This window comes from Gracilinanus agilis, chromosome 1 (assembly GCF_016433145.1).
Source record: "Gracilinanus agilis isolate LMUSP501 chromosome 1, AgileGrace, whole genome shotgun sequence".
Taxonomy (NCBI): domain Eukaryota; kingdom Metazoa; phylum Chordata; class Mammalia; order Didelphimorphia; family Didelphidae; genus Gracilinanus; species Gracilinanus agilis.
Genome location: NC_058130.1, coordinates 53,223,965 through 53,236,099, shown reverse-complemented (window position 1 = coordinate 53,236,099; position 12,135 = coordinate 53,223,965).

Sequence of the window (12,135 nt, the reverse complement as noted above, 5' to 3'; positions counted from 1 at the left end):
GCGGCGGCAGCTCACTAAGCCCGCTGCCCGAGCGGAAACGCCACTGACCGCACGGGGATCCCCGGCACTGGCGCCAGGGGCACCCGAGACACGCCCCCTCCCGCCGCGCCATTGGCCTCCACGCCCATTGCTGTGCACCCATTGGTCATGAGGCCGCCAATCAGGAGCAGCCGCTGGGGTCGCCGGCAGAAGAGGCTGTGCGCGGGGGCACCGGCTCGTCAGAGAGCCAGCTGCTAGGTAGGGGAGCGGAACTCTTCAGGGGGTGTAGGGTTGGCCGGCTGACGGGGGAAGATGGGTGAAGCCACCAGAGGCGGAGGAGTTGGAAACCGTAGTGTCTCGCTCTACGGAAACTGAAGGGCCGGGTCTGCCCGCTGCGTTGGAGGGGGAGGGAGAAGCAGAAGGGAGCAGATAAAGCAAAGACAGAACCCAGCTATGGCTCCCGCAGCGGGAGGAGCTCTTCAGGCCCGCCTTCTCTCGTTGATTGGGTGCCTCGCCTCCCGCCGCGTGTGAAAACACAAATGGCGCTTGCTGGTTGGAGTGAAGCTCCTGTCAGTTACGGCCTCGAGAGTACGCCGCTGCCTTGGCGCTCGGACTGCCCCATGGGCGGGGTAGGTAGGTCGGGGCGGGGGAAGGGCGACCTAGAGGGGTACGTGAAGGTGCCTCCCGCTTCTCCCGCCCCGTAGCGGCCGGGAGGGGGTGGGCCTGGAGAGCCTCTCGGGTGCCCCCGCCCTTTTCCGAAAGAGTTCGGTTACCCGCCGTCTGGACGGCCGTGGGGTCTGATTGGGTCTTCGATCTGGGAACCTGCTCTGCTATTGGTTCCGACTTGAGTGAGCGAAACCACTGCTCTCGGCTGTGGGGGCGACCGAAGGCCCTACTGCCCCGCGGCGCCCGCGGTGGTAGGGTCTCAGCCTAGCGCCGCAGTGTCTGGCTCGTCGCCCCTGCGCAACGTGGCAGGAAGAGGGCCGCAGGGGCGTGGGGAGGAGGGGGCTCTAGTGAAGACTCCTGGGTGGCGGCGGCGGTGGTGGTAACGCTGTAGCAGCTACGGAGCCGGGGGAGGAGGAGGCGGCAGAAGGCGAGGAGGGCTCCTCCTTCATGCAGGAATCCCGCTGGCCCCTGAAAACCAGGCAAAGGTCTTGGCTGCCTGAAGTCCCAGATTCCCAGGCCCCGAGGTTCACGCTTGGTTAGAAGGGCGTGAAAACCCCAGGTGGTGCAATGCGGGGGTGTTGGGGGATGGGGGAGAAGGAAGGAGGGCGTTCTAGCCTCCCTGCGGCCCCTTCCAGAATGCAGTAATAAAGGGAGTGGACGGGGTTCGCTTCTGAGGGTTTCGAATCTCACCCCCGTGGGCAACCTGATGAGGAGGCACCTGGGGCACACTTATCCGGGCTCCTGAGAACGGACGTGGGGTCGCGTGGAATCCAGACTGTTGTCGTCTCCATTTTTTTACTTCCTTTGTTAGATAAATACGAGCGCATTAGCACTCTGGATAGGGCAGAGAAGGGCCCGGGTCATCCCGGTGAGTTACCCCTCTTTTAAGTTTTAAAACTAACCCCATAATCTCATAGAATCGAGCAGGTGTATATAAAAAGCATTAAGAAAAGAGATTCATGCCTAAATTTAAACAAGGCGTCTATCCGTCTAAGTATTTTACCTTATACCCTGGCTTCATTTTTCCCAATTTTTCAGGGGACAAAAGGTTCTGAAGTGATTGGAAAAGGAACAATGAGGGACGTTCCCTTTTGCAATTAACTACCGCATTCTCTTTAAGCACTTCTGCACCCCGCCCCACCCCCACAGGCACGTCCCACACAGCCATCTCCTTAAACTAGAATATACATGTATTCCCTGGCCCTAGTCGGGACGGACACACCTTAAAAAGGCACCATTTTGAAAATCTAACAAATCCTCCCCTCCCCCATCTGGTGACCAAATAGCCATCCTAGCCTCCTTTCATTACCTCAGAACACAAGAGTTACAAAAAAGCTTTCTGTTGGGACTTAAACTTGTTTATTAATCCTCACTACTTGATTGTTTCTGTGCCTGTGCTGCTACTAACAAAATTTTTCTTGCTGCAATTTCTTAAGCTTAAAATGGCTTCCTACCGTCAATTTATTTTAGAACAAATTTCCTTAATTCTCCTTTCAAGGCTTAAGGAGAGGCAGGTAGCTGCAAAGTGGATAGAAGACCAGGCTTAGAGTAAGTTCTATCTGACTTAGACTGGAAGTATCATGACAAGTCACTTGATCTCTTACTTCCCCCATATAATTTAAAACGATAAATTACAGATGATTTACTTATCTGTATAAATAGGACTAGTTTTCACTTGGGAATTCCCCTTACCCTTGGAATCACAGGTGTGACTATTTCCCCCCTTTCTCAGATTCATGAAATCATCGGGCACCTCTTGTCTTTTTTTCTCAAAAATACCTCATTCATTCCCAACATTCCTGATGCTTAACTTCCTTACTGTGATCCCTGATTTTCTATGTCTTGTTTTTTAATTGATTTTTCTATATAAATGTGGCTTTCCCAGGGTATTTGACAAACCCTGTCCTCAAGGAAGTATACTTCCTTCACTAAAGTTTCCTAGATTGGATGGAAGATAAAGTGATAACCTGGGAGTGGTCAAGATAAATCACCCCTTAGAACAAAAATATTACTCAATATGGGTACTGCTGTTATTAGTTTATATGGACCATTGATAGTTTTGATTCGATTTTTTTTTTTACCAGCCTAATTCCACAAGTCTTGAACCTGGCCAGAAGTCATCTTGGCTTCCTACAAGTTTTGCCTGTATACCTGGCAGGTCCTACCCAACTGGAATATGGGCTTGGTAGCAGATTGTGTGGGAACCACCAGCCTAGCCAAGTTTAGAAAGATTCACAACCATTTTGGCTGCCAGGTGCAGAATTGTTTTGGCCATAGTTATTCTTGAAGGTCTATAACCTTATAGTAAGTAGAGGAAAATGCATAATATCAATTAAATTACAAATTTTTAAGTACTGAAGATTTAGGGTTTTTTTTCCTACAGAAGCTACCAAAATTTTTTTGCCCATTTTTCTTTTTAACCTATGGTTTTCTGAGAATCATAAAGAAAATCAAGCTTATTACTTTTATGTTAAATATGATGAACAATAAAAAATAGTGAGTTTCTGAATATAAATTTAAAAATTTAAGTTGTAATAAGTCCATCTGAAAAACATGTAATAAAGAATTTCAATGAAGCTGGATTTAAATCAAGTTGACACATTTTCTCAATCAAATGCTGACAATAAATATGAATAAATTCATTTAATGTTAACTAGTGCAGAGTAGCCAAAAGACAGGCAACTAGGCTTCATGTCTGAACTTGGGAAACTATCAGTCAAATCAAACTTTTTGACTCAATATGAATAATAATAATCAATGAACATTCATTTACCAAAGGAAGCATTTCTACTTGAAATATATGGTATTACCCTTTCGTTTTGAAATAAAATTTATTTTCCTTCAGTTGACATAGCCCTAACTACAATAAGACCACTCTTTCAACTAGAATAGAAAAATCTGTTAAATTATTCTTAGAATCAAAAAATCATGAGATGCTATAATAGGATCAGTCAAATATATTTTATTGATTTTGTCCAAAGACCTTTGGAAGTGGAACAGATTAATACAGAATTAATTTTGTCTTTCTGTTTGGACAAACAAATTACAATTGACAGATTTCAAATGAAAAGAGGTCTAGATAAATTATATGTGGTTTTGTTTTGCTTTTTTGCATGTTTTGCATATAGGCATGTTTGATAGCCATTTGATGTGACCATTTTAATTTCAAGTGAATATATTTAAGCAGATACTGCTTGTTTATGTGCAGAGTAGCTGTGCAAAATAAAATCAGGCTATTTATGGGGCAGGCAGGATTTTAGGAGTAGGCTTATGTTAAGCCTATTGCTCTGTTAGCAATAATGGAAAAAACAGCAGCTGTCCTTTTCACTCTTTAGTGTTCTCATAATACTCAGTTTCATGTTCCCTTTTTACTAAGCCTTTGCAAAAAATTGAATCACCTATCTCTAGACTTTTAAAGTAGTTGCTGGGTTATCTGTAGCTGCAGGGAGGTAGGTAGGTCCATCAAAATTATCCCTTCCTGTACATGCAACCAGGTCACCTCATCCTGGTCTGCCAAAGCAGCAGGTAGCAACAGCATCTGGTTCTCATATCTCATGCCCCAGAACAGCTGCACTTAGAGAATCACGTGATCTTGTAGATCTAGATTTCTCCTTAGCCCTGTGAGCCCTGCCCCAACTCCACCTAACAATACTGACCTTATTCTCATCCAGTATTACACCATCCTCAATGTGGTCAGTCTTGCCAGCAACCTTCTTGCAGTGGATAATGTGTTTTTGGGTGTGGTCCTAGTGGCCTTTTCAAGTAACCTGTTAGTCCCTGCTTGCCAATGAAGGCCAGGGTAGCAGTCACCCATGAGTCTCCCCTACCTGATGCTGCATCAATACTCAGGATTTCCCTTCATAGCATCTTCCCAGGCCTCCCTGGATTTTAATTCAGAGGTCATGAGTTTACAATCCTCGCTGTGATCCTTGTTCCCCATGAGGACTCAGATAAATCTTTGGACCTCTCTGAACCTCATCCTCATCTGTGAAATGACAGAGTTGGACTAGATGAAGTTCCTTCCAGCTCTAAATTTATTACTTTTGATCCAGAGGCTTTGAGCTAAAATCACCAATTATATATTTTTTTTTACAACATTAAGAAATTTACAAAGAAGGTAAGACCCCTGTCCAAAGAAATTTATAATCTAATAGAGATAAAGCATGCATAAAGTAGGTTTGTAATGCAAATTAGACTGTTTTGATCAGATAATTATGTCATTTGTAGACCTATAATTTCATTATCAATGGAGGAGATATGGTATTATAATTAAGTGTTGGCTATCATCAAATAGAAAGGCAAATTACTTTAGAATACTCTGGGATCAACTGGGTAGAATTGTTTCTAGTCAAGTATATGGTGTATTATGTGATCACCAGTTATAGTCCCTTAGTTTGGCAGGTTCAGAAAGCCAATACTACAACCTGAATGCTAGAACCTTGGTAGCTAAATTACATTGTTAATAGGGGAATCAATCCATCCAGAAAGCAAGTTGGTTTGAAGGCTAAGATGGAATTTGGCTTTGGTTGTATTGAGAGGATGCTGGGCTACATAAGTAAAAATATCCAGCAATAAATTATAAATTAGGGACTAGAGCCTGGGAGAGAGGGTCATAAGAAAATCATTTGTGCTATATCTCAAAGATATGAATTGAATAATGGGAAATGGGTTGGTAAGAGTGATGGGTAAGGACTGGGGCACAGTCCAGTACTTAGCAAGAACAGTAGCAACCATGGTCCTTTACCAACTGCAATTCAATCTATTTGGAAGACATGGAGCATGTATACTCTTCCTATTTGTGCTTGTCTTTAAAGTTATGGTAGCATAAATGAAAGGCATTTTTTCTGTCATGTATCATGAAACTAAACTAGATGAAATATTTTATATAAAATTGTTTTCTAGACTGTCCTCTGCTGTATCCTACTTGAACAAAAATAACTCATGTTTATGTAGTGCTTCATGCTTTTAGGCTCAACTGAAATACCATTTTCTTATTCTTTCACTGATCTATTCCCTCCTTTCTCTCCCCCAAACCACACTACCTTGTGCCCTTCTCCCTGGAAAAATGCTTTGTCTTCATTTATCTATATTCAGGTGTTCTTCCCAATAGGCTATTAAATTCCTTGAGGCACAGGCTTTTTTTTCCCCCAAGTCCCCACATCACACAGTGCTTAGAGCAAAAGGCATTTTGTATTTATCAGTTGGTTCCCAAAACACTTCATTCTCACAACATTGATTATCCCCCTCTTCACACATAAGGAAACTGAAGCTCAGAGAGGTAACTGATTTGCTCCCAGGGTCTCACAGCTAGACAATATCAGGAGAAAGATTTGCACTCAGACTCCAGGGCCAATACTCTTTCCATTATACCACCTTCATTTATTTCTTGTTAAATCCACATGAAGAGTTAAAATGATGTCAGATATTGAAAACTTATTTACTCTATACCTATTCCATCTTTGTCATCCTATTTGTATTTGTTTGGCAAAGAGGGCATCTTATTAGATGTAGATATAGAATACTGAAAACATTTTCTGAGTTCTTAAAAAGATTCTTTTGCCATTACTCTCAAATTCTGCACTAAATTCAGAGGCCCCATGATTGTACTTTTCCCTCACTTGTGTAAATAGAATTAGCTCTAGCCCATTCATAGTCAAACTCTACTTACCCTAGGCATAGAGATGATGTCATCCCCACCTCCCTTAGTGGGGAGGGGAGATGAGTTACCCACACGTGACAATAAGTAACAAATCAAGAACTAGGGACTGCCCAAAGGGCAGTCCTAATCAGTGCAGAGGCTGCCATTTGTCCACTTGAATTAGAGGTGGAACCTCGGGAAGTGGTGGAAGAGAGATAGGTTGGTTACTTCCTGCTGAGGGAGTTCCCGCTTTGAACTTAGGGCTGAAGGATCTCAGATGAGACCTCAGGCAGCTTCTACTCTGAATGGTCACGTGGGTAACTTAGGCTGACTTCCTTGGGCCTACCTTGGCATTTCCAAACTCTACCTTTAAGTAGGCTCTAGCCTATCTGATTGCTAGGTGTGGCTTGTAGCCTCATTTATTTAGTCTTTTAACCTTCTCTCTCTGTCCAGGCCTCTGTAGGCCTGGACTAGCCTCTCCCTCTATATTTCCCTACTTTTTACTTTCCTAATTGTAAATAAACTACCTTAAACCCGATCCTGACTTGGGTCTATTTTAATTATGGAATCAATCTGAATTGTTGATTCCTGGTGGCCACACTTTAATTATGTATCTATAAATACCTTAAATCTCCCTCTTACACACTGGCATCTTTAATCAGTTCTAAAGCTCCTATTGTCATGACAGTAAAGTTGCTTGAACGTTGTGCCATCTCAAAAGAAGGTGAAACTTTAGAAACACAGAAGATGGTGGAATTTCCTAAGAAACTCCAGCCCAAAGCCCAATAGTATTATAGTATTGACTGTTTATCTTATGCACTGTGTACAAGTTGAATAAGGGTTCTCCTCTCCAAAAACTGATAAGAAAAATATCAAAATTCTGTCTGGCCATAGGAGTCAATAAAAATAAAGGCCAGCTACAAATATAGGACTGAGGACTGTACTCTTAATACTACTGTGAAAACTAGAACTTAAAAACACATGAAGGTAGGTAGACTCAGACTTATTAAGCAGTGGATAAAACTGAAACTGAGGCTCATTTTAACAATGATGGGCACTGATAAAGCAAGTATCAAGGACTCTGCACAGAATATAGAACAGGTAAGGAGTGAACATAATAGCTAAACAGGATGCAAAACTCCAAATGGATCTTAAAGATCTAAGCCCCTATATTTTGCAGGTGGGGAAATTGAGTCCAGAGATTTGCTCAAAGTCACATCAGTGAAATGGCAGAACTAGGATTTAAGATAGCTAATATTCAAGGTTTCATTTGTTTGCAAAGTTGAGAGTTATTTCCAAAATACACAATTCTGGTGAATAAGAGGCAGCAATTAAGGGAGAGGAAGAGTTGAAATTAAACAGGTCAGAAGAAAGTGGCATATTTTCCCCAGGCTGAAATTCCAAGTTTTGACAAGAAAGGCTTATCAGGATCATCCAGTAGTACTCCAATAGTGGATTAGCAGCTAAAGGAATTCTTTTGGTGTGGGCCCCATCTTTTTAAAATTTTCTCCTTAAAAGGGAGCAATTCAGTCAGAAGAGTTCTAGAAAGTCCTGCTTTTAGACAGTACAGTTGGTATGAAAATGTTGATTAGGGTGCAAAGGCCTTGAGAATTGAGATTGTTTCTTTTCTGATATTCAGTGTGTGACACTTAGTAGGTACTTAATCATATTGATGGGAGGCAGGGGAAGAAAATGATGCCATCAGGGTCAGGGGCTTAGATTCATTCTATGCCATGTTTATCAAGAAAAGGCATATTATATAATCTGGAAACTTGTCTTGTCCTTGACTGACTTGATTTGTCATTTAGGTGAATTACTCTTCCATTTATTTACTTATTAGATGGGAATACTGTCACCAAGCTATAGGAACTTCTTAGCCCCAGTGGATTGCCTGCTGATCCATCTCATGGATGCAAACAACCCCAATTTATGAAGTACTTAACAAAAAGCCCTTAGTGAATATAAACTTACTGTACCTATAGCTTCCTTTAAAATCTGGAAACTGTTTCAGAAGTCAACAATTTAGAAATTCCGGCCTTGAAAAAACTAAATAGCACCTTTGTTATTTGTTGGCCCTGGAACTTATCTAATGAGCTTCAGCTCCTCCAAGAGGGGCTAAGTGCCTCAGTTCTGGGACAAGGTCAAGAGAACAAACCCAATAAGTTTGCAAAGTCAGCTGTGGGGTGGAGGTGGAGGGGTGGTCAGACTCTGCCTTCTTCTTTCTCCTTTGCCCCATCAACCAGTTATAGTGTTCAAAGATTCCAAAACCTAGATCTGGGAGTGGAAGAAACTGGCAGCAGCCTGCTTTAATCTAAAACCTCTGAAAAGCAAGGAGAATTGGTGGAGCCTTACTGATCCAAGTTAAGAAGTTCTTTATCAAAAAGGAAAAGATGTGAACTAGGCCATTTTTGTGGCTGTATCTTCAAAAGTTCATTTGAAGCTATAAGGGCTTTCTTTGACATTTGCTGGGTGCCAGCCTCCAAAGATGTAAGGAAAATCTCCAATAAATATCATTTGGAAATGATAATCCTTGTTTCCCTTTATTGTGAATGCCAGTTTGCCCAAAAATTACTCATTTAGCCAAGGGTTTTGTTAAGGAGACTTAAGAAAATGAGGACAAGAGATTACTTGTATTCCTGAACCTAAAATAAACATTAATTCATAAGTTCAATTTCAGTTATACATGATCTGTATATATAGCCTTTTTGACTACTCATCCCTCACTACTCATTGGTGTTTCCCAAAGCAATCCTTGGTCCTTTGCTTATCTCTTTTTAACTTAACTTCCTTTTAAAGAATTTCCAGCAGTCTTCAGGATATATGACTTGAATGCCACTACTGTCACCTAAAGTAATGTCCAAAAAAATTCTATTCCTAAACCCATTTCAGTTGCTTCCACCATTCTTCCAGTCATTTAGATTTGAAACTGTGTTCTTGTCTCCTTCCTCTCATATCCAATAGATCACCAAATTCTGCCTTCTTTTGAAATGTCTCTTTCACAAATATGTTCCTTGCCATTGCCACTTCCTGGCCCAAAGCCCTAATTTATCATGTCGTGACACTACTACTTGAATGGTTCACTATGATTGATGGACCTTTTGGCTTTTCTGTTATATCCTTTGAGAATACTCCTTCCTAAACATCAGTTTCTTTTTATGTTAACCAAATCCTAAATTATTAGAAAAATTGGCATCCCCTTTAAAATATAAAAGAGGATGTTACAGTACAGAAAAAGGGAAACAACTAATTACACATTTATTTTATGACTAAGGGTTGATATGAATTGTCCTCAAGTACTTAGTGCTATTATAGGAAAACAGGGTTAGATGTATTTAATGTTGCCTCAGAAAGCAGAATTCAGACATATGAGATATAGGGAAATACTCCTGACAAACGTGAATGGTTGTCTTGTGTCTTAGGAGTTTAAGTAGGCTATCTAAAACACATTCAGGACCTGTTTTGTGTGATTTTTACATGTATTATTGATATCACATTGCTTGCCTTGTCAAGGAATTGGAGGGAAAGAATTTGAAACTCAAAACTTTTAAAATGATTTTTTTGCACATGAAATTGAAAAATATTTAACAACATAAATCAAAACATTGGGGAGGAAGACCATAGTAATAAGCTTTATTACCTTACAGGTAGCTTTTTAAAAATATGCAAATAACTGAAAAGCTGGAGTACGTTCAGAGGAGAGCCACCAGTGCTGTTATGTATGTGTATAAACATACAACTCCAGATCATGCTGTACAAGTTATCAATTGAAGAAAACTGAACTTGTTTAATGTAGAGAAGGAAGAAGAGTATGATAGTTCTTTTTAAGTATTTTGATGGGCTGTCACCAAGTGGAATATTGCAGATTTGTTGGCTTTGTCCCAAAGGGCAGAACTAGCAGAGGCTAGTCCAGTGATGAGCAACCTTTTGAGCTTGGTGTGTCTAAACTCACGAAAAAACCCATAATTTTGCGATGTTTATACTTTAACAAAAATGTATAATTGTAATATATATTGTATTGTAATTGTAATATATAACTATTTAATAAACCAAAATAGGTAAATTAATATAGGTAGAATTGTCATCTATAGTGCACAGTGTCTACAATACTAGAGCAAAAATCCTCAGCATGCAACCGCATGCTGCCATGTGTCATCAAAAATGGCTACACGTGTCATGTTTGCCATCACCAGGCTAGTCAATGAAATTAAAATTTTCCAAATAATTATTTTCCTAATGTAGATTAGGCTGCCCCCCAAAAAAGTAAGACTTTTTCTGCCACTGTGTATCAATCAGAAAATAGATATATCATAGTTCTGTGATCTAAGACAGTTCCAAAGATTTGGGGCTAGAAAATGCTATTCACCTTCAAAGAACTGTTTTTTTGTTTTGTGGTCTGTTTTTCTTTGCAACGTGGCTTATATGGAGATATTTTGCATGACTACACATGTGTAATTTAGATAAAATGTTTTGCCTTTGGGAATGAGAAGGAAGAGAATATGGCCCTCAACATTAAAAAAAAAAAAGTTGTATTTTTTACATGTAATTGAGGATAAAACTTTGATGAAAAAAAGAAAATAATGAAATATCTCCAACTCTAAACTAGTTCTTTCTGTGTTGGCTAAGAAACCCCAAATGAAACATCTCAGCCTACCTATTCAAGGATGGGCTCTCATGACACCCAGGCCATCAAAAATTGGTTTATTCTAAATTAATTAAATAAGCTTAATTTTTTGAAAATTAGTTTAAAAACAACCAAAAAAACCCCAAGAAAATTGTGTGTACTCACATATTGAAACAACAGTGGAAATGTTAATAATAGAATTAAATGCTATTAAAATAAAAGGCCATGGGAAGGCAGCTCTTCACTTACTGGCAAAGAGTGAGAAAAGACTATGGGAGTGAAAACTGCATATATCAGACATTTTTTATATTGATAGTGAATATTTTTCCTTTTTTGTTTCAAAGGACAGCTCTCTGGAAGGTATGGGAGAAGGATATACTGAGAAATAAATCATGTAACAAGATAAACATTTATTTTTAACTTCCAATGCCACAATAAGCATTAATTTAGAGCTTTGTAGGTACCAGGTATTTAAAACCTGTGATCACTGGTGACAATACTCCCATTTTATTTTGTACCTTTTCAATGCATTTATGTAATGTGTTATAGTTCTCTTGGTGTTTTACGCTTCCTACTTTTAAATTCTGAGCTCTATGAAACCACAGTAAAAAAGTTTAAGTAGTTGTGATTACAAAAGTGCCCTGTGGATGACAATGACCAGATAAACCCATGACCTCTCAAGATAAGTGATCCATAATAAGTTTCTTCTTTAAAAAATTATTTTTTCTTTCATCTTTCTTATTTAAATATCCTGAATCTTTATTTCATTTTGCTTAAAATGACTTCCTATCCTCTCCCATGTAATATTATACTTTATTATAAAGTGCCAACCAAATGCCAATAGAAATTACCTTGAAATTTCTTATCTCATAATGGTACTTTTAAAAAGCTTATATTCTAGGATAAGGCCAAATATAATCTGATTTTATATTGTGAGATCTTAGGAAGGAACAATTTTTTTCTTTCTAAAATAAAAATATTAATAGTACAATTTTTAAAAAGCTTACTATCAGTTTCTGGTGAATTTATAAGTCACATTACTGTTAAAACAATCTTAATTATTTCATTGTAATGGATATTTCTCAAGTGAAATTTATATGAAGGTTAAAGCTATGTTACATAAATATATTTATGTAATATAGCTACGTTATATTTTTTTATAATAGTGTTAGACTTTTATCAGGGATAAATTTTATATAATTTAATCACCTGCTCAGCCAGTTTTGTTTTT